The 20,659-nt window shown below is 33.8% G+C and overlaps 1 protein-coding gene across 2 annotated transcripts in view; it reads left to right on the top strand.

Moving 5' to 3' along the window:
- Positions 1 to 20,659, top strand: part of LOC105838927 (protein rhomboid) — a 129,945-nt gene that overhangs the window by 8,817 nt on the left and 100,469 nt on the right. The window lies entirely within an intron of this gene.

Here is a 20,659-nt window from a genome sequence, read left to right as displayed (position 1 = left end):
CCGTGTAATTGTAAACTTACACTCGCGCGCACCATAAATTTCTCTCGTCTTGGCTTACTTTTAAAATTTAGTATTCACGCGAACCGCCTATATTCCCCCGAGCTGCCCTCTGCTCATTGTACACTGGCAGAAAAGTCTAAAAAAGTTCGAACAATTCCGCGTTGCGTTATGCCACGGCCGCGCCGCTATCGGTGTTGCCGTATCTGGTGTATTGATAAGAAAAAAACGCCGCTTTATCCGGTCTATTGTCTCGCGCACTTTTTATTGCACGTCGTATTTTTAACGTTTTCATTCATTGCGCCGCACCATTCGGTGTAAAGGCAATTTTGGAATGCCACCCGGCATGTGATCTTCATTATTTTAATCCCGCATTTCGTTAACTTATCCCGCGTTCAATCCAAAATCAAAATTTACGTCAAATTATATATTTTTTGGTAGTTCAATTAATACTCTTCTTTTACTTATTTTTGGTTTGTTTTTTCTCTGTTTCCACTTTACAAGATTTTTCGATTACACTATTATTAGTATTTATTATCTATTGTTTATTATTGCATTATTTGGCGCATTACTATTAGTTCTGAGATGGAAATCAAATAAAAAATTTCTAAAGCTATAAGAAACTACGTTTTACAATATTCTCTCTCTCTCTCTTTCTCTCTCTCTCTCTCTTTCTCTCTCTCTCTCTCCATCTCTCTCGTTCTCACTCTATTTGATTTTTCAAAAGCACATAGCACTGTATTTAACGAGTTAATGAGTTTGTATTAGGAAATTTGTTATTATCTGTTTTAGAACATTGTTTATTATTAAATAATAAAATAATGCAATTTTTGACAAAATAATAAAATTTAAAATAACAAAAATATTAATAATATAAATATCACTAAAATTTAGACATAGATTTATTATTAAAAAAAAATAGAAAAAAATTGTTTATATGTTTACATGTTTACAATATCCAAGAAAACATACAATTCGATAAAGCAAATCTAAAAGTCACTTAATTTACTGTGTGCTATAAGGATTGAATAAGTAATGAAAATTCGAAGAGGGCTCTGGGGATGTTTTTTCATAAGAAAGAATATAACCCCTCGCAAGGAACATAAGGGGATTCGAGGAACCTGCATTACTTTCACTTTCGACTCTCTTTTTCACATTCTTTTTTCGCCTACCATATGTATACGAAACGAGATTACCGCGGCAAACATAATTTTCCCCTATTGCCCTTTCTTTTTTCGTTTTCTTTTTTTTCGCTTTCACAGATCTTGCTTTTTGGAGAATTCGGTCTGTCTTACTTTCTGGGAAGACTTCCCGTTTGAAGAAACGAGTTATTCTCCCTCGTATAGAAACCCTCGCGTATTCTCTATTCGCAGAGAAAATGAGATCATGCTGAATAACGACGGGGATAGTATAATTTTCGAGGATCCGCCTTTATAGAGGGCTCAGGAAATAGCGTTGAGGAAAATATGTTTTCCTTTAACGATGAAATCATACATACTGGCGAATCATTTGTGGCCGATTCGCAAAACATTTGTTACTGTTTATGCATTTTAATTTTTTTTTCTCTACTATAAATTGCGATACAACAGCATACTTTGATTATCCTGAATTAATAAAATGTTGTTTTAGTATATTGCAATAAAGTATAGATTTTGTCATAAAATAATTATATTCTCAATGCAGATTTATAAAAAAATATTAAAATTTATTACTTTTTGTTAATTAATTTTTAAGTACGTACATTATTTTTTAGATTTTATAATGTACTTAGATTTTAATTATTAGATTTTGTAATTTTGCCACAATTTCAATTTTCCCGCAGTTTGAAGCCGTGAAAGAGCTGTTAAGGTTTTATTCTGTAAAGCGCAAGATATTGTTACAAATAAGTTCAGGGTACAATGGCATACTTTATTCGCTTTGTCAAACAATTTATTTTAATCTGAGACGTGACGTAAATACAAGACAACGATAAATACGAGGACTATGGCGGCATTATACCGCCGCGTGATCCAGCGCATAAATAAAGATTTATTCATAAATAAGACGCGACGCAGTTTGCCATGGGCAAACTTTGTTCGCGGGACACAATATAAAGTTTGTTGGTAAGCTTCGACCGCCTATCCGCGACAAGCTTCCCCTTCGCTTTTTGATATCGGCGATGCCAAAGAAACCGGGCGAAATCGCTGTAGAATAAATGTAAAGCGTAACTTGAAACTTTCGACTAACGCGCAGATGGATGTACAGAACGTCATCTTTCGCATTAAGATACAGCAAAGGTCCGGTTGCCCTCGTAGATGCTCTTCTGAACGATGGGGAATTTCCCCGAGGACAGGCGCGTAAATATCGAAGGTATGAAAAATGCACCGGACGAGAGAAAAAAAAGTTTACGCCATAAATAAAGATTTGCTTATCTCATAAATAACACGGACGAACGCGGCGATACAAAGTCGAAGACTCCTCAAGCTACGATATAAAGTTCGGGGGTTACCTTAAATATCCTGCAAGCAACAAGCCATATTTTTCCGATGCGAATACCTTCATACGATCTCAAAAGTTTCCCTCAAATTTTTTGATTAAACGTATCTTTTTCAAGTTCGTGAATAATATCAATTTTAACCCTTCATATCTCAGCAATAAACGGTATGCTCAATTCAAAATTTTTAGGGGATGAATGTTTGATGATATACAATCATTTACCATCAAAATCATATTAAAAGTCGATGTTCACGAAATGGGCGATTTTTGCGGTCGCTCTTTGTTTCGAAAGAACACAACAATTGCAAATATTATAATAAAGGTAAATGTTTCAGGACATGTAACAATATTGAATTTCTGTAAGGTTTACGATATATAAAGTGTGATTTAATTACATAATTAACTAAAAATATGAAATATATGAAATGTTGTTAATATATAAAAATAGTATAAAAATTTTAAATTTTAAACAAAAATATGTAAAGTGAATAAATCAATCTCTGGAGAATGATTGTTTTTAATATCTTAAATGCTTGTATTATTTATAAAATAAATATGTAAGATAAATGCAAAAATATTATCTTAACAAATACATAATATAAAAATTAAAAAATCTTTTATTATTAAAATATAAACTGCAATCTAGTTTTAATAATGTTATTTTTTTAACATTAATATTTAAAACAGTTTGTCTTATGAATATTTTTAAATATTGAAAAATTACAATGTTTATTAAATTTTAATGTTATAAAAAGTACATTTAGATTAATAATAAGTTTCTGTATAATGTCTGGATATAGGGACATGTTCGGTCTGAGACATTTATTGTTTTAATTTAATTAATTTAACGTAATTAAAGTTTTGTAATTTTATCTTTATTATCATATTTCTCATTTTATCTCATTTATATACTGCGGCTATTGTGCTTATCTAGCTAAGAAATACGAAGACAAAACGCGAAGGAAAGTATAGAAATGTCACATTATTTTTAGGATTACGAATATAAAACTCTTTTGGTAGGCAATCAGTTTTCTTCATGGAGAAAAATTTATGCTTTTCGCATAATAAAGTCGCAGTCCTTCTCAAACGTTGAAACAAATAAGAGTATACGCCTGCGGATAATAAAACAAAGACTGTTTCGTGCAACGTCAGGGTATTCTCCTTGCAGACTGCAAAGGTTTGCCATAAATTCTGTTTGAATAAATGGAACGCCCTAGAATTAGAATTTCGACGAGCTCAGATAGGCCAGTGGAACGTTACTTCCTGGAATTTTCCAACTACCCGTCGTCATCCGGTACTACTTACAACGCGACGCGGCGGCAGATTCTCTCTGTAGTGAGAAATACCGTCTCAAGTAGATACCTCTAGAGGTGGCAAAGGGGACGATCTCACCTAACTTAGCCGTGCGTCTGTATCATAGCAATAAACATAGCTCGCGAGGGTGCGAAGAAACGCGGAGTAGCGCAGTTGCTCTTCAGCACTTTTCCTTTATTTCGGGTTTACTCGCCTCTCCTCCCGCGAACGGTGGTTAACCCCTTGAGTTCCTGAGTTATCACATAACGAAAATTATCACTGCCGAGAAGTTTTTATGGGAATTATATTACGTAACATCTTTTTGTTCTACGTAGATAATAAACGTATTTATAATTCTAATTAATCTAGGTATGCATTTCTCCAGAGTCTTCACAAACCTCAGTAAAATTTCGAAACTCTATTATTTGTAGAATTAATAAATAGACGATTTATGACCGCCTTAGAAAAAAAGTTAAGAGTCTCTTGAACAACTCGCAGCAGTAATAGAAACAATCACTATAAGTATGATAGTGTGTTTGTGAAGTTAGTCACGAATCTCTCAAGCTCTAGTTTGTTATCTGTGAAACTTTTTTTGCAAATAAGTAAATCTTTTTATATATTTTATTTTGAATTTTAATAGTGTAAATTTATTATAATAAAATCATATTCGATTAATTTTCTTATTTATTATTTCCTTAAATATGATATTCTTAAACAGCAGTAAGTAATGTTATAATATAACAGAAATTTTTCATAATGTGTTATTTATTATTACTTTATTAAACTTAATAGTTTATTATAATTTTTTTATAAACTCTAAAACTTTATAATTTATTAAACTTAAGTTATTAAACTTTAAGTTTGAGCTTAAGGCCATTGGAACATAAAATATAAAGAGATGAGAAAAGTGTCCCATTTTTAATTTAAACTAGAGTATGATGATTCAAATAGTATTCATATCAGATAGTATTAAGATTTTTAAAAATCTTGACCACTATAATGAATAGCTTCCAAATCCTAATGTAGTATATGAAAGATAAGTGTGTATACCTAGGATTAAAATTTTTCATTACATTGATGATCTATTAAGAGTATTTTTCCAGACTGTTAGATTAATACATATATAGCATAATTTATCATTGAATTAACGTGTGATGTAGATAAACACAAAATCTGAAGTTAATACTGTCAAATGACGTGAGCTGAGTTAGAAGTATGTGATTGAAACGCACCGTCATTAGCGGATAATAGGAAGGTGCTAGAAATTGCGCTCGCGTAGAATTGGGTAATTATTCACCTTTTAGTAACGAGCAAAAACTGCTATAAGGGTAAGGAGTTTCTGAATGCAGCGAAGTTAGCAACATCGCGCAGTTGCAGGTACTTTAGTGCTTCCGTTTTTGTCTCGGCCGGATGCACCGGATATGTTTGCGAAGTTCGAAGCACGGAAAAAGCCCTTCTAGCGCACGCTCGAGAGACGCTCTAGAGCTGTCCCTTTTTGGTTTCCTGTACATCATCTTCCACCTTTCCGTGGCCAATCGACTTAAATTGCAATAACTTAGCTTCTCACACCGGTCTTAAGTAGGATTTCCGCGATACAATAAAAACAAAGTCGTCGTGCTTGCTTTGATATCATGGCAAAATTCAATGACTCTGTTATTATAAAATTTATCGTGAAATATTTTTTTTTTATTTATATTTGTATTTTTTTATTTCTTATTCATAAAAATTTTTTTAATTTTTTCTCACGCTCGGTTATTAAAATGAATGACACAAAAATAATATTAGTTTTTTTGAGAGAAATATTTACTCCAAAAGAATATTTTGCTCCAAAGAATGTCTCATGTATATTGCGAAATTCATGTAAAATATGTAGCATATTTTCTCAAAATTTATATGCCAGCAGATTCCGGTATATATCAGAATTTGTAATCTAGCGGATGAAAGCATTATAATTTTTATACGATTCAATGCTAGACAACACCGTCGATACGCGGAAACGTGCACTTAACGCCAATTATCGTGTAGAAAGACCATTTTCGCATGACTGTTGCATCGACATCGAGTAAGGCAAAAAGTATGCCGATTTCAATAACCGATACGTAATGTTTATATCCTTTCGTCTTTTGTGCGGCACGACTTTTCGCAAACTACGTAAAAGCGATTTGCTCGTGGAAGACTCTCGGTTCGATATAACTTTCACGTTTATGAAGTTGAAGATACGGAAAGTTTTCCTTGCGTCGCGATCCCGAACTTCGTGGGACCTTTGTCTTCGGGCGAAGTGCCTTCGATGACGATTCTGATTTTCATATCCTTCATACGGTGTATTTTTATGTGCGAAGTGAGAACATCGGGATCAGTGCCTCTCGGCAATCTGACGTGGAAAACAAATGCAGTGATTCAACTTCGACGAGCAAAAAAGACTATTACAAAAATTATTATAAAAATATTTTCACAGAGATGTCAAGGACCAGATAGTGTAACTTTCTATACACTGAGAAAAAAAAGTTGTTAATTTGACTAAATTTTTCAACTTGATTAGATTTCTTCAATTTAAGTATTTATGTATTTCAATCAAATATATAAATAATTAAATTGAAGTTCAAGTATTTCATGTATTTAAGTTAAATGCATAGATACTTGAACTGAAGAAATTTAATCAAGTTGAAAAATTTAGTCAAATTAACAATATTTTTTCTCCGTGTATGTGTTTGTCTACGTATTATTCATTATATAATATTTTACTGTAATATTTTACAGTGTATTAATGATTCATACATAACATATATGTACTATTATGAATATCATAAAGCATTTTTTTGACGGATTAAGAAGCATTACTTTTCTATCGTTTTAATTGTTTCGGTTGGGTTTAAGAGATGTAATTTAAATCTATTGCAAAGAATTAAAGAAATTAAGAATAAGATTAAAGGTCCAAACGAGAAATCGGAATATATTTTTGGATGGTTTGGTACAAGAAAATTCCTATTTATTCTATGTTCATATGATCCCATCTCAAAAATAACTGAAAAGAAAGGAAGTTTCCGCAACGCAAAAAAACTCAGAAATCTTGTCTTTCAACGATCTACATCAAGATACGAATTTTCCTGTAGAGTGAATTCTCACGTTCAAGCAAATACGTTAGAACAATTCAATATTCTCAAAGTTCGAAAACGCGCAAGGACTGTAAAAGCTTTCGAAATACGCGTTTCAACGTACGGAGTACCAAATATATTTTTTTTATTTTTCAATGACTTTGTGTCATATTAATTCTTTTATAACGATATAAAATAAAATAATTAGAAAAAATTGCTTATTAAAAATATTTACATACACACATTTATTGGAGACATTTCTTATTTTGATGTTTTGTTATTGATGTATGAAACCGTTGTTTATGTTATTAAAGAAAAAATTATAAATATAATAAATATAATCTGACATATTCGTATTATAGAAAATATTGTAATTAATTTTATTCGTGAAATAAAAACATACAAATTTGTTGTTCCAAATAACTTTCTGTTGATTTTGGTACGGTGACTAGAGATCAATTCGATTTGCATGATTACAGGCCTCGTTACTTTTATAACTCTTTGTAGACTGAATTGATTAGAGTTAGAGAATTTACAAAACAATTTCTCTTATCGTTACGCTTGCTGTTTTGAAATAATTATACTTTGATGAATATCACAATATCGTGCCGGTTTCAAAGCCGACGTGGTCAGATCGATCGCGAAGTTCGTCGACGTTAATAGTCAAGTTCGTCATATTTATCGCAGTTGTTTGTCAGTATTTATGACGCTTCGCTCCGGCCGATTTCCGGGGAAAAATATAATTTATTACTCGGAAACGCCGTGGTCCCGCAGTTGTGATTTCTCAAATGTGCGTTTTTATGGCATTTCACTTGAACTAAATTTTCGTTTAAAGCATTTTAGGCATTATAACTTTATATTTTTGATATACGTTGATAAATATTAAAAAAAATTTTTTAATCAATTCCTTGACTTAAATAAGATTTTGTTATTTTTAGTTTTTAAATATAGAAATTTATCATTATATTGTAACACAAAATTTATATTTAAAAGAGCAACCTCATCCGATTAATTCATTTCTGTGATTGAATTGTTTAGTTTCAACAACGTTCATTATATTTATTTGTTATATGTAAATAATAAGTTAAATAATAAACTAAATTTGAGTTAAATTTAATATCTCTTGATTATTTAAATTGTCTAACTTTATTGTTTTAGTTAAATTATGATGTTTTGAGTAGAAACAATGAACCTACATAGAAACCTACATAGAAACAGTTAAAAATAATTTTAATTCGATAATTTGACACTACGATACATTATGACATACGGTACTATACAATACAAATTAGATAAATACATAGAAGTATAATATACAATTTATTTATTATGTTTATTATTAATCTAAAATTAAACACATTATTAATTTTATGAAGATTACATTTTTTAATGCTTATATTCCGAACTTTTTCGTGCATTTTAGTGAAAAGAAAAATATTTTTTTATTACACGTAATTTATGTACAATACATCAGTGAGAGAGTTATGTCATGTATGTTATATGCTACACAGAACAAGAGTAATATAGCCAATAACATATGTAATTGCGGGCTGCCAACTACATAAAATACTCAATACAATAATATTTGCTGTTAATGCAAGTACAATGTTGAAACTGCATATATTATTGTATTGAGTATATCTGCAGTTGCAACTACATATTTTATTGGATATATTAATATTATTTAGAGCATTTGGCTTTTTTAATACATTTTATATGTATAATAATTTTAAACATGCACTACATTGACCAAGAATATAGCAATATTAAAAGTAGTATAATCTATGACGGATGTTTTTCTAATCTGATCGTGGTAGTGCGAGTGTGTTAATTATAACACATTTTTAATTTGTGTATTGTTTTTAAAAGTATATAGAAAATCGCAATATATTTCTATTCTTTCTTGTACACCTATCTTTTCCTTTAAACGTCAGAATTTAAATGACGTAATCAGAATGAACGACGCGACGATAAACGTATACGCGGGAAGTAAGACAAGCGTGCCAGAAAAGTTGCTAAACGAAAAGTCGTCGCATCTGGCACCAGAGTGAAGTTCCAGCGTGCACAACAGACACATCGCGCGTGGTAGAAGTACCATGTCGAGCTGTCCCGCGCAACTTTCGTGCCTCGTTCGTATTCGACGGCACGACACAAAAATTTGCAAGTAAATGAACGGAACCTAAACGTCCATCTCTTCGAGCCGCTGGTATACCGACTCGAGTTTGAGCCAAGTAACAAAGACCGAGTTTAAACAGAAAAGTGAGAAAGGATGAGAGAGAGAGAGAGAGAGAGAGAGAAGGGAGTAGGGAGTAGACGGTGAAATCTCCTGTCACGGCATTAATTAATCGTCCCAACTTTTAAGTAAATCGTCGTGCTGCGTTCCCCCGTTCTTCTCCGCTCGCCTTTATCGTTGCCATTCTGCATGTCACCGACCAGCATCGTCGAACTATTCGTCATTTGGACTGCAGCGAATGTTTCCAAAACATAAATTTCTACTGACGTCGCGCAACTTTCGAAGAGCTTGTCGTGACCAATGGCGACGATAAATTCCGCGTTCGAGAATGCAACGAGCGGAGACAAGATTAAGCCGGGTGAGGATAGAATTAAAGATGGAAAGCATAGGCGATCTTTAGTAACGTGTCAGATAGAAAGTAGAAATGAGAAAAATCTCTCTCGAATGTTAATTTGGATTCTGCTATTACATAATTTAACTTATGAATGTAAAAAGCGTACATTGCATTGAAATTCATCATTGTAACTATTATTATATTAAAACAAACTACTAAATTAATAAAATTAAGTTAATTAACTTCAGACGTTTAATTAGAAATTTAGGTAATTAAAATTTATTATTGAATGGAAACTATTATCATAAATATATATTTTCTTCAATTTTGTGTAACGAATAAAAAATATTCTCTTTTATTCAAGTATTAAATACGTTTAAATACTTTTTTATTACATTAAAGAAAATACTTTATTAAAATACTCGCACATTTTTTCTTAAAAGCAAAGAAAACATTAATATTAGAGTAATTATCCGGGATAAAGCATAGCTTGGCGGAAATGTAAAAATATATCGACTATCGTCTTCCTTTGAATCCGCGAGACTATTTGACGGTGTAAGAAGCGGCGAGGAGAGACATTAATTTCCGGTCTTTCGTTCACAAGAGCCTCGTTTTTACAGTCAGCTTTATACCGCTCCACTCAAATAAGCTGAAAATTATGTGCTGTGTAAGTGGAATGAGAAACTTTCCTTCATGCGGTTCATAAGAAAAACTGAAAAGATATCATGATTTTATGTTGATATAAAATCAAGCTGAAAACAATAGGATAATATACAGAGTAATTGGATATTTTCGACAGAATAGTATTTAATGTCTTCTCGCGGAAGTTTTATATATATATATATATATATATATATATATATATATATATATACATTTTTTTTCTATATGACAGCTTGTGAATTAAAAATTTTTACTTTCTTAGAAATTCTTATTATTTTCAAATTAATTACCGAAATTATTGGCCACGCAACTGGATCTGCAACTGATATGCAAGTCATGAATTACGGCAAGTGAAAGGTGTATTATTTCCGGGAGCTGATAATATTAATTAGCGAGTAGAGAGAGAATTCACACGCGTTGTCCGGCAAGCGATAATTCATGCGAGTGATCAAGAGGCCGTAAAGGGGGCCCGAGCTAAATATCCTTAAGCAGATGAACAGTGTTGCCCGAACTGTTAACTGCACGGTGTGTAATAGATATTGTTCCACTTATAGTTATCGTGCGCCACGTAGGAGTTATCGACTCCCTCGACGACTGTAATCGCAGAAGTAGTTTCAAGGATCCGTTTTCAGCGGTCGACGCTAATAGTAACGCGATATTGAGTTTCCGTTGTATTTACGAGTACCTCTCTTTGCCGCGAGGAAACATAGATCCTAGGTCGTTACGTTACCACGGCCGCGATTCCTCGGTGCAGTATTACGCTATACTTATATCGGGAACACCAAGTGGGCTTTGCACATGGCGGTTTTGAATTAATTAGTTTTGGTTTGGCTCGGATCACATTGCTGTTACTTCGTATAAAGGCGATCAGTTTAACAATGTTAATACTAATTCGAACTCTGAGAAATTAACATACTTTTTTTCAAACTTTTAATGATATAATTATGCAATGACAATTCTATCTATTGATTATAATTATAATTTTAGAATCTTTAATTCCCTAGAGAATTGTAAGAAATTTTAGTTTTTTTATACATTTTCTCTCTAAATCACAATCAGTGAAAACTCGACAAAATCAGTGGAAATATACTAACTTTCAGTGATATACTTATAATCATTTACTGATTATCAATCAGTGAAATAAATACACTGATCTTTCAGTGACTATACACTAATTCTGATGTGAAAATTACTGAAAGACAGTGAATATTTACTGATTATCACAGTTATAAGTATGTCACTGCGAATCAGTGAATATCCACTGATTATGATTTAGAGAGTTGAAAATATCTCTGATAAATATAAAAAGTGTTTGAAAAGGTATGCAATTTACATTTATAAAATTGATAACAGCTTTCTCTCCTACATGAATCTTGCAATCAAAACCCATTTTAACCTTAATATTTGTCAATAAAATTATTGAGACGTTATACAGAACTACAAATTGTGAAAATACTAAACTTTCAAAGAGAATTTTTTCATCCACGAAAACTTGAAATGTTTTTACTCAAAAATTGAAAAATTGTCGGAATTTTTTTCATTTTATTTTTGCAGCGTTAATCACTACAATTCTATCGATTATATCAAAATTCTAAAAATAAAATGATAAATGTAGTAATAAAAGTAATATTTTTTTGCGGTAAATAATCTTGGAAAAACAATTTTAAGAAATGAGAAATTGGACGAAGAGAAAAATTAGTGTTTATTACATCTGACTTTGAGTGAAAATTTTTAAATATATTTTTATAATATGTATATTATACATGGGTGGGAGGAGAGAAAAAATGTGTGTATATATTTCGACAAATTATAGTCAATTTACAATATTACACGATTTGCAAACCGCATTTGTTTACATTTTTGTAGAAAATAGTTTGCACGTTTTTTCACGAGTTATTTTTCTACAAAAATAATTCGTTGTATTATGTTGTAAAAAAGTATTTTATGTTCGCATGCGGGATCCATTGTTCGATTCAACATACCTCGATAAATATTCATCGTATTTCCATTAATCTATTGAGCTAATATTTTTATTTGCGTGTGCTTTTGTGTAAATGTGTACGTGCGTGATACATGTACTGATCAGAGTTGTAACATAATTATGTTTATTATTAATAATATTTACGCAGCGCGTGCACAATAATATATTGATTGTTAAAATTAGTAATATTTGTTGCTAACCTGGAATTAATGAATATATGAATTGATGGAACAAGTTATTTACACCATCTGTTTGCTAATTATCATCGCATTTATATCATAAACTATTGTCGTTTTGATGTGCATAGATTAACAGGACCTCTCTTACTATTTCTTTTTTTATAGGTATTATTTTATAGATATTATTTTTTATTTTTTAGCTATAAGAACATTGATATTCAGAGTGCGTTATTCTTTTAATGGCTCTTTAACTATAACATAATTTATCTTCAATGACCGTCTTGATCGTTACTGTCTTCTCATCTCGTTAATTTTTGAAGTTGAATCATAAGTACGGAAGAAAGAGGAAGTTATAGGAAAACGAACGAGGCTATAAAAAGGATAAGGAGGAAAAAAAGACGAATAATTGGCTAATAATTGGCTACAGTTTTATATATATCTCTTTTATTTTATTAAATCAGTAATTGAAATATCTGCCTTATATAAAGTCTATAATTTATAAGGCAATTTACAATTAAGGAAACATTTAGAATGGAATTCTAGATACAGAGATAATTTTATATTAATACAGAAAAAATGTGTTTTAAAGAGATCTATATTAACACAAGTACACTTACATGTATAAGAAATTTGTATAGTAAACTTATGTTGTGCTCTTACATAATGTGTATTTAAAATAGTGAGATGAATTGTAGATATTTTTGGAACAATCTTTGAAAAATGTGTTGTTACATATTATTACACATGGACAGAAGAAGTATAAAGAGGAGAAAATAAGCCTAGATAAAATAAAGATAAGAAAGTAAAAATATGAATTGAACGAGTGTTCGATTTACAATCCATTAAACGACATGCTAGTGGCTCCGTGTCTCCGGTTCGCTTCTTCTGTCTTCGTATTCGAGCTTTCACCAAGCGGTGTCTGCGCACTTGGAAGCATTGCGCGGGTCTCCTCCAGTCTCCTACTAGAATCCAAACGCCAAGGGAAGTCTTCCACTTGTCTTTATCGTTACCGCCTATTCGATAGTTCTCCTCCTAATGGCATCGCGATCATTCGGAACATAATTCAGCCCCAATGATCGTCCCTATCGTTAATGTCCCGCTTCCGCGGTCTCGTTAATTCTCCCAGCTTGAGCCTTTATACGGCGCGCGTGTAGAAGGTGCCTAGGAAGGTGACGGTAGAATTGCGGCGCAACGTGGCACGGCGGAGGAGGCATCGCCCCCGTGTGTGGGAGGACGGGTGGGCACTGGAGAGAGAGATAGTCACTATCAATTTTCCTCTAATGGGAGTGCAGCACCGTAACGAGGTCGTACGAGAGGAGACCGGGGGAAAGTGTCGCGAGCGATCGCACTCGCGGTAACGAACTCACGACACGTTGTGTCACCGACATTAATGACGTAACGAGAGAATTGACGACACCGCGTTGTCTTCTAGACGCCGTAGCTTCGCAATTTTCCGAAAATTCATCAAAGTGACCACTTACTCCCTTTCTCTCTTCTTCGTCTGGATTTTTTATGTGACAAAATATCAGAAGGGATGAGTGATAATTTTCTCTAGGCAAGATGTCTGACAGCATTAGAATGTTTTACAGGCACTGGCGAGGGAATCTGTAATCAAACTTTCCTCGTTAGATCTGTCATTCGAACGCGCGTCATTCTATAGTGACGACAAGGTCTCTTGGGAGCGCGTTCCATGCAACTTGAATTTCTTAAAATGATTGCATGCTCAAGTTTCCGAGAATCCGAAATAAATTTCACCCGTAAAATAGATTAATCTTCGCGCGAAGTCTCCGAAGAGTTAGTCCAATACACGTCCCAACCAAGTAACTGTTTAGTTTCGCATACGTCATCATGGACACGCGTTGGACGGAATTGTTCTTTTATCAGTGTTTTGTTCCCGCAAACGCTCTTGTATTGTTTAAATGAACGTGACGCGGGAGTGTTTGAAGGCGCATGGTCCTTCGCGCCTGCTCCAGGTAAATTCACTCAGGTGCCTTTCGATAGACGTGCGCGTAGTGCGGATATGCAAATGCCGCGTGTTTACCACGCATTACGGCGCGGCATCTCTATATTTGCGTTGCGGCTGGTATCAAGACGCATCGTGTCACTGTAATATACGGATCCACGTGTTTACTATCCCGGGTCGCGGTATCACAGACGACGGATTGCGGGATTGGAAGCTGTCGCTAAATCATTGATTTACCGAGCGTTCAAACGCGCTTTCGCGCGAGGAAACATGCGCTTTTGCAGTCGCTTGAAGATCCGGCGCAACTCTCAGCCAGGAGTTGCGCATACATTCTGATGCATTATAATCAGGTGAAATCGGAGCATTATCTAGAATCTATATAGAAGTTTTGTATACGTACAGGATGTCCGATTTGCGAAAGATGCGGCAAAACGTATTAGACAAAAATTTTATTGTTGTTTGAAAGGGGAGGGGGATAATGATAAAATCGATAACATCGATTTTGAATTTGATTTTTAATATGGTTATACACATTTCTAAAGATCTTTCTTTTAATGGAGTTATATAATTTTGTTTACATAATAAGATGACTTCTTTAGTTATTTTGCACGTTACAAGTATTAACGCTATAGTTATTTTACTTTAATACTTTTATATGAATAATTAATGGAATTATCTTATATAAAAAATATTATATATTCTATTAAAAATAGGTCTTTATGCAACATAGAAAAATTGATTTCTCTGAAAGTTGATTTTATATTATTATTTGTCTTCTTTTATGCAAACACACATACAACTTTTGTTTTTTCCCAACGAAACGTTTTTCCTGTTTGTTCCATATTTTTCGAGATATTGGCACGAGGCAATTAAAATGGGACATCTAGTATATTAATGTATTAGATTTGATATACAAAATAATAAACGTAATAATTAAATATTTTCAAGTGTATTTACGAAGGGTTTTATAAAATTTGATAGCCAAATCTGGAAAACAAATTTAGCAGATATCTGTGAATCGTTATTTAGGAAACAATGATTTGTATGTATGTATAAAAAATGAAAAATCGTCAATTTTAAAAGGGATTTATGGAAATCTCTCTCTCTCTCTCTCTCCCTCCTCTCTCCCTCCTCTCTCTTTCTATCCAACATTTGTCGAACGGTCGTCTCGTTCAATGTAAATGCATTTCATGAATATGCATGCCCTTTCATACGCATTCCCTAATTATCGTATACACAATTTTGCTAATCGATAACACCGGCCTGTTGTATCGCAAAAATATTGTATTATATCAACATAATCGAGATTCCTATTAATGTGTGCAAATCAGTTCGTCGATTTACACGATAATGTTTTAGGATTCACAAAAGTTTATGAAGAAACTTGTGTTTTGTAGAACAGTTTTTGTGATACGACCGTTGCAGAATTATCCCTGATTAATGCAAAATTATCGCTGGGCGATAAAACGAGCAGAAGTCTTACGAGACGAACGTACAGAAAATTTCAAGAGACTGCAAGAGGAGTAACGTCTTCCTCGCCGTTGGCAATCGGTCATTGCGGCTCGCCAACAACCTGCAAAATTTCTAATTTTATTTCTGTCGTCGCGCGGGACGGCGCTTCTTCGAGTTGTCCTCGACTTTCCTGGAATTAACGAAGAAATTTTCGCAACTCTTTCCGCGCACTTCCAGCCGGCCGGGAGGACGACTCATGATGAGAAAGGGTGCCTCGCCCAACCCGTTCCACCTTCCCGCGGAGGATGAAGTGTCGGCTAATGGCGATAAGCCGTCCGCCGGAAACGAGCATTTCTGTGGGAAGTTGGCGAGTTCAGCGTTTTCATCCCTATTCCCCGTGCGTATGAGAGAGAGAGAGAGAGAGAGAGAGAGAGAGAGAGAGAGAGAGAGAGAGAGAGAGAGAGAGAATGAATACGATTTGAAATAAGGTAAAAACGAGGTACGGGGAATGAGAGATTTGACGAGGTAGCTGAAAACTCGTGGCGGGGAAAATTTTCAGTACGCGCTCGATGATGCTTTTTCATCGGACGGGTTTTCCCCGCCGTGAAGTTTGCCGGCGCGTAATTCAGATCTTACGGCTCCCGTTGTTTTAAGTTTCATAACGGTTTTTACGACGACCTGGCAAGAACGGATTCTCGCTGCTGCCGGCGCGGATACCTCGGCGAATATCGGAGGATAAGTGAGATCGGCGTGCGCGAGAGCGGGAGTAACGCGCGTTGCCGTTTTGACGTGTAGAAATTCCGCACGAGGATGGCCTCACATTTTCTCGAAAATGGTAGAAGCTCTGCGAACAGGCGATCTTAGGATTTTTATAGCATCGCGCTTCCACGTAAAAAGTCATTATAATAATAATATAAATAATAATAAATATAATTAATAAATTTTTAAACATTAAATAATGTTTTATTATCATAAAACTAAATTATTTTGTAATTTTTATTAACTTTAATTAACTATTTTGTATATTATTAATATGGATTAGCTACACACACACATACACACACACACACACACGCGCGCACGCGCGCGTATTATATGTATTTATAATGCTAGGTTTATAAAAACATTAATTCTTAGAACTGCAAATAAGGTTAAGTTTTTTTAAAAAATTATAATTTATTTTATTAAAAAAATTTTATAATTTGTTTTAATCTGCTTAAAACATGTAAATGCTTTTATTTTTGTTTCATAAAGTTTATATATAATACGCTTTTTATTTAAATTATAAGTTACAATTTAATTTAAAAATAAAATATATTTTAGTAAAAAGTATATGAATTATTTAAAAATATATTAATTTCTGTTTTTATTTACTGTGATTTGATGTTTCCCTTGTAATTAATACTAAAATGTGCTTTAAAAACAAAAAATATATGACAGACGACTTTAAACTAACTCTAGTTATTAAAAAATATAAAAGTAAATGTAAATTTTACGAAAAACATATGCCGATTTTTCGACGAATTTTTCTACCCTTGTGTAAAAAAACCGAAAAAATCGGCGGAAAAAATGAAAAAATAAAACCGGTTTTTTCCAAATCTTTAAAACTATATTTAAATTTAATATATTAATAAAAATTTTTTTTAAATTGTTTAATCTATATTTTTGACTAACTTATATTTTTAAATACATTATTTTAAATACATTATTAAATATATTTGATATTATTTTGTAAAAATAAGTAATTTACTAATTATTAATATAATTTTGTTTTAAAATATTTTTAAAATTTATTATTATTTATTTAATGATTTTACCTTGTGTGTGTGTGTGTGTGTTTGCTGCGTACTTTATTTATTAGCTACACACGTATTTTATTTATTAATATTACATTGTTTATAATTATAATAATATTATGAATTTTTAAGCTAGGAAGATACAACAAAAAGGGAACATAAATTTATATTATTCGTGAATATACATAATGTGTCGCTAAATTTGAAGTATATTTGTAGTATATTGTGGTAGGTTACGAGCTAAGTTTCACCTTTCGATTACTTATTTTTGCTACACGATATCTTTATTGAGACCGCATGTACAGTACGCTGTATTCGGTAGTGTAACGTTTAAGTTTCTAAAAGAAATTACACCTGTGTTCAATAACGCATAGATCTTGTCTTTCGACAAGTTTCCACTGGCATTCTCCGAAAACTCATCGAGATAAGTGGCTGGGTTCGATACGGTCGCCAATATTGCTGAGAATAAAACGCTTGTAGCAAGAAGAATTCAAATAAAACATCGTATGAACGAGAGAATTATCGAAGGTGTAATTTATTGCAAAGTTTGAACATTTGAAAATTTTGTTTATAATGCAGAATTTTCTGATAACAGAAATTTAATATTACTTAATTATATTCTTTTTTTTTAAGTGATACTTTGATGCTTTGATACTTTGAAAAAAGTTATTTACTCTGTAATTAGAATCGTGTTACTTGTGATGTATTCGCAATTATGTCATAAGTAAAATTATTACAGACAATATTACTACTATTAATAATAATATTTAATAATAGTAACATGATATTTTGTGGAAAACATTTCTTTTAATATTTATAATATTATTAGCGAAAAATGTATATTAATTGTAAAAAAAAATACATCTTTTTCCGTTTATAAAATTTCACGGATAATTACATATTTTATTGAATTGAAGAGCGAATAGTTAATAAATTACAACTTAACCGTAAGATTCCGATTTGCTGACTGAATGTTAGATTTCGACGGGAAAGTAAGTCCCTATAAGAAGTCATTAATTATTCCTCTGAAAGGTGTTACTGAGAGAGATCTTCGAGACTTCCTGTTTTGCATCCGATATGATAGCAAATGGAAGAGGAAGAGCTTTCCATATTAAATACTTTCCTTAGTGCTTGATCACGTTTTTAAAGGGTAAAGTTAATAACCGGAAGAAATATATTTGAGTAATGGTTTCAAGATGCTTCGTTATCGTAATATTTTTTATGAATCCGAAGTATACAATTAAATTTTACTTTTAAAAGACTGTAATAGAAACGGAAGTGAGAAACAATGTGTTCTAAATATTCGCATAATTAAATTTCGTTCCATTAATTTTATTTCTCTTATGTAAATAAAAAATCCTATGTCACAAATAATTATTAATAATTAAACATGCCAGAGAATAATTAAGACATGTTAATTAATTCTATTATTTTTGAATAATAAAGATAAACATTTTTTTCTTTGTTAGCTGAATTACCAAACTTTTTAGAAATATTGCAAACAATCGCAAGATTCGTCGGAGAAATCCGAAAGTAAGGCGAGTCGATATCTTCAAAATTTATCAGGCTGAAGCTCTATCGTGCTGTCGAGGTCGAGTGGAGGACAACGCCCGAATTTCGCGAAAACTCGCAGTGCCTCCCAGCTTTCGGTTCAGCGTGACGTAAAAGCATAACGGGGAAAAAGGGCGGCAGCGCTGTTTGTTTTTCGCGTTTTCTTCCTCTCGGTAGCTGACACGCGGTCTACGCGCGTGTGCGCGATTATTTAGGGGCGAATGCATACTCCTGCATGAAGGACCCGCGTATAGTACGTAATGTATTTCGGTGTAGAGCGCGGGAAGATAGAAAGAAGAACCTCCGCGAGAGAGGTTGTCTGATGGGTGAAGGGAAGACTTAGTTATCCCGAAAGGGATGGCGGAATAGGATTCTCTGGTTTCTCCAGACTACCCGCCGCTTGAATAACCTCCTAGGCTCACGTACCTTTTTCACGGCATCCTTGCCAGTAGCTCGAGGCGATGGAAGTACGATATAGGTACGAGTAGGGTTGACTTGCCTCGAATAGAGAGAGAGTCTCTCGCTCGCGAGCGAATTATTTACTATGAGAGAGGATGGTGAATGTTGTTGACGTGACGGTATCATTAATATTCGTGCGAGTTTATTTAATGCAACAGTTAAATTAAGATAAAATTCACGGAATGAGAAAATGGTGTCTTTGTCGTAAGAATTAACTTGTTAATCTTGCCTATTTACTTTGCTCGTACACGTTGCTGCAAGACTTACGTGCAGTATTATTCTTGAAACGAAGTAACATCGTTAACCGCTCAAGATTTCGATTTCTCTTCACGCTCGGTTCAGAGTCAGTTATCTTCGTGACGCAATTCCACTCAACACATACCCCGGAGGAAAATTCGGGTCGGAATTCCATAAGGAATATACAACCTCGTCATTCAAGGTGCGGCAGCAACATCCCCCTAAATCTACCGTGGGAAGCTGCAATTTGCGCGGCGCGAGCGTTATCGCGTTACGATCTCTCTGAATGCTGTAACAGCTGCTTTCCGGCGTATCCGCCGGAATCGAAAACGTTATCGAGGAGAAATTCGTTATCGTCGCCGTCGCCCGTAAGAGACATTCTCGCCTCCCTGGCGTCGTTATATCCGCGATTCGCGTCGTTACAACGAGAAAATCAAGCAAACGGCGGTTTTCGCGGACTTGCTGTCAAAACGAAGATGGAGAGAGAGATAAGGAGAAAGATGAGAGAGGGAGAGAGAGAGAGAGCAGAGGAAATTCGGGGACGGCATTCCCGTAGGAGCAGTCGGCGCCAGTCAGACAAACTTGTCCAAACCGGAATAACCGACCCTTAAGAACCGTCGAGGCGACGGGGATTATCTGCGAGAGAGAAAGAGAGAGAGAGAGAGAGAAAGGGAGGAAGGAGGGGCTTTACGCCGGGAAGAAGGGCTTCCTCATTGTTTCCGCGTGATTCCCGAGGAATCTCTCGAATTTCCTCGCTCCTATCCGAGAACGTCACAAAATTAGAACGCCGATGCCGAATTCGGAACGGTGCGACGCGCGCGATGGTGCTCTTAGTTGTCTTCTGGAAGTGGAAACTCGAGTTTCACATCTAAAAATTTCGGGTCAAACGGCTTCCTCGCGTAATTCCTGCTTCGCATTAGATGGCAAACGAGACGACGGTGCACGTAGGTAAAT

The sequence above is a fragment of the Monomorium pharaonis genome, chromosome 2 (assembly GCF_013373865.1).
Source record: "Monomorium pharaonis isolate MP-MQ-018 chromosome 2, ASM1337386v2, whole genome shotgun sequence".
Lineage (NCBI taxonomy): Eukaryota > Metazoa > Arthropoda > Insecta > Hymenoptera > Formicidae > Monomorium > Monomorium pharaonis.
Note: the sequence above shows the minus strand (reverse complement) of the source record. Positions and strands in the feature narration are given on the sequence as shown.